The sequence below is a fragment of the Myotis daubentonii genome, chromosome 3, assembly GCF_963259705.1.
Source record: "Myotis daubentonii chromosome 3, mMyoDau2.1, whole genome shotgun sequence".
NCBI classification, from domain to species: domain Eukaryota; kingdom Metazoa; phylum Chordata; class Mammalia; order Chiroptera; family Vespertilionidae; genus Myotis; species Myotis daubentonii.
In genome coordinates, this window is record NC_081842.1 from 109585231 (window position 1) to 109589304 (window position 4074).

Sequence of the window (4074 nt, forward strand, 5' to 3'; positions counted from 1 at the left end):
GGTACCATTTAACATATTTTTAAAATATATTTTATTGATTTTTTACAGAGAGGAAGGGAGAAGGATAGAGAGTTAGAAACATCAATGAGAGAGAAACATCGATCAGCTGCCTCCTGCACACCACCTACTAGGGATGTGCCCGCAACCTAGATACATGCCCTTGACCGGAATTGAACCCAGGACCCTTCCTTCTCAGGCTGACGCTCTATCCACTGAGCCAAACTGGTTAGGGCTAACATTTTATCTTTGAATCTAAAAGATTTCATTTATCATTACTATAATTTCTCTCTTTTTTTTGGAAGGCTACTGACTTTATTGATTTAAAAAAGAATATATGGACAGTGACTGTTTTGCCAAAAGAGAAGCCAATGTCATTAAACAGATCAGAGATGAGAGTGGGGGTGAGGGTAGGGACCAGAAATCCACTCAGAAAAGCTGATTATTGACCTGAAATTGGCAGGGGACAGAAAAAGGAGATGCATGCAAGAGTGAGAATTCCAAAAAAGTTGAAATGGTGAGGGGAGAGAACTCCCGTAAAGACCAGGAGGACATTGGTGATGAGTAGACAGCAATCATTTCCTTTGTAGAGGACAAGGGAGTAGCCTATCACTCAGCTGCAAACTCTGAAGACTCAGGCTGGTGTTAGGGATTGGGGGCTCCCAGAGAGCATCACAAGAAGGTGTCACACCACTCTCAAAGGCACCTAAAGCAGTCCCAGGACTGCTTGGCATTGGCGCCACATGTGTCCTTTAGCCATTCCTGGAAGAGGTCTTCATCTTTCTTTAGCACCAGAAACTGGCTAAGGACCACATAAGCCTTGTTACAAAGGCCCTTTCCTCCAGCTTCATGCTCAGGACTTCACCAATCCTGGAAGGCTCTCCAATGGCTTTTCCCCCATGGGCTCTGCCATGAGCTCTCAGTGCTTCTGGGAGATTGTCATCTTGATCAGGATTAATAGGCACAGGCCGGAGCTGGCACACCTGTTCCCTGCCCTTCCAGGTCCATGCCTGGGCACTTATCGCGCCCCGCCAGCCCCTGCATTACTACAATTTCATAAGTCAATTTTGATGGAAATAGAATGCTAAGAAATATTTTACAGTTAACATTCTACAGGCTCAGGCTTCCAAAGGTGCCCAGGCCCCAATGAGGCTCCAGAGTAGAGGCCTCTGTCTGATGATATAAGGACAGAAGAACTGGTGTGATCCCTGGGCTGCTGTTGGCCTGGGGCTGGTGTCCTTCTGTGCTATTTGTACAAATTAACCTGAGACAGGAAAAAAAAATTGACATTCCATCCAGCTAGGTTTGTGAGTAAAAGGGTATGTTTTTTGCACCTTTATTTTTTCCTATTTGTGCATGGGTGGGGTCTGGCTGGCCTTGCTCCCAGGTCAAAGTGGAAGGGGGGGAAACTGGAGGTGGGGCTGGCTGAGGGGAGGGGCCACCCCCTGGTTTAACTCCCAGATGAACTCCTGGTAGAGAGGACAATTTGCATATTAGCCTTTTATTATATAGGATTATATAGGATGATAGATGTTTTGTTTGCCTTTTTGTTTAAAGCAATAGTCTTACTAGTATGCTTTAAAAGCACTGACATTTTTATTATTCTATTACATGTATTTCCCTGTCACAAAATGAAGAAATAAATTTTAAAAATATACATTTCTACAATGAATAATATAGTTTGACCAATTATTAGAGTAAGGAGTTATTAATTAATGATTTCTTGCTTGGTTTATTGGTATGTAAAGAGGTAAGAATAGGAATTGGGTCAAGCTAGGGAAATAAGGCTAAAAGATAAAACCTTAAGCCAAGAATAAAATATGTTAAATGCTACATTCCACAGACAGCATAACTCCTGAAAAAAAACTAAAAAAAGATCCCAAAAAATCACATTCTGATGAATAAATTTGAATGTCATCCATAGAATTGTGGAATGTTATCTGGACCTAGATTGATGAAATGGTGTCAAAAGGGTTTAGGGGAGGCTGGCTGTCAAAATAGGGGTGATGATTTCAGGTAGATTGTATGGCCTGGGCATGTTTAAATTTTAGGTTCTAAGCTATACCACAAATAACCATGCTGACCCTCTCCATTCCTACCTTCCAAGACCCTTCCATGGACAGAAGTGATCACATGTGATTTGGACATTAAGCCAACAGATTTTATTGGTCACTTACTATGTTCCTGCCACTCTTCTGTATATTAGGAGTACAGTAAGTCCCAACTTAATGTCAATAGGTTCTATAACATTAAATGACATTTAATGAAGCCAATTTTAGCGTAGACTAATTGATATAAACAAGAGTTGAGTTTCTACAGCATCTTATCAATGTTATAACAAAACAATGTTGAACATCATAATTAAATGACCTGTTTATATTTGTGAAAAAAACAACAACTCCCTTTCCCACTCCCATCTCAATCCATTTGAGACTGGAATATCTCTCCATAAAAAGCTATATCTTAAATGCCAGAAAATATTCTGAAGCACCATCACTGTGTGTCACATGAGATGACTAGTGTCATAGACCATCATAATATTCATTTGTGATCCCAGGAGTCCTTAGCTTTTCCACACCCTATGTATTTTGGGATTTAGACTGGGAATTGGCCTGTCACTTTTCAGTAATGCTACCAAGCTTCCAGCCTGCCTCACCTGTTACAATTTAATAAGAAAAATTAATGACAAGCAGGTGTTATAAACAGTTATATTAGGAGAATTGAACCCTTTTAGTTCTAATCGAGACATTTTTCACTCAGCTGAAGATAAGAGAAGTTACTTTTAAAGGGTTATGAATCAATGGGAAAATATGTGCTGAGAAATAAATCCTCCCCCAAAAAATAACCTCACTACTCCTGAGGGAAACATTTCTAAATGTTCCCACAATTCGATATGCTATTCTTTTAAAATAGTGTGAGTTATAAAATGATATATTATAGTTGGTATGAAGAGGAGTGGAACTTCTTTATACATTATTCATTTTAGCATTTATTTAATGAACATTCTTTGAGCACATTATATAAAAATAATTGTTGTGAACAGTAATGTTTGGAGTCCTTGCAGTCAACATAACTAACGTCTAGTTGAGTAAATAATTTATAGACTCAAGTAAAGTTAGATTGTAAATCCAATTAAGCAAGATTAAATAACAAAGTCTGATGAAGTTGCCACTCTTGATCTGAAACTGTGTGACCTTGGGAAAGTTAATTAATCTTCCTGATTAAGGAAATAAGTGTTGCAATCATAGATTTAAACAAAACAGTTAAGAGTTTGGGATTGTGAGATTTCTCTTAATTGTACCTCACGCTGGCTATTCCAAAATGAAAAATCATTTTCCTTTTTCATGTTTTCTTTCCTCCTTTACTTGCTGCCACATTGTGCTTGTTGTGTGTAGAAAAAATGTAGGGAGTTCTATTATTCATCTGGTGTGGCATTCTCTGTACCAGCATCCAATTTTCTTGTTACTACTATCATGACATCCAATGATTGCACATGAACTCTCTAGCCTTCTTTGTAATATACAACCCTAGCAGCAGATTCAGACCCTGGTGCTCTATTTCCAACCCACTACATTCCATCAAATAGAGGGGAGATTGAATAGGTTATGTATGCCAAAGTTATCACTAGAGCAGGACACTCTCTTATTGGCCTCTCCCATTTCCTTCTCATACTCAGGTTTCTTGTATCAGTGTCAGCTTAGAAACTACGCGTTCAATCCATTGAGGAAATTCTTATGTTCATACTCAATGGATTTCCCTTCAAATATTGCTTTGACACAGAGTGGATACGAAATTGATTCAGAATTTTTATAACTCAGGTGCTTCAGTTTCTCACCTTTTTTAGACTTCAGTTTTATCTATAACTGGCTGGACTAGAGGCGCCAAAAAGAATGGATCCTAATCAAGTCTTTCCCAAACTTAACTTCCCCCTCTGCAACATTGAGATAGTATGAAAAACACTTTTATTTGCTCTTCTCCATAACACACATTGTCTCCATAGATGCCCAAGTCAACTATATTCCCTGCTTCCTCTGTGACTAGATATCAACAAAAGATGTATTTTTTCCACAGGTAAAA

The 4074-nt window shown here is 38.8% G+C and overlaps 1 pseudogene; it reads right to left on the reverse strand.

The window, feature by feature from the left end:
• Positions 1–669: 669 nt before the first annotated feature.
• Positions 670–949, reverse strand: LOC132229353 (barrier-to-autointegration factor-like; annotated as a pseudogene).
• Positions 950–4074: the final 3125 nt, after the last annotated feature.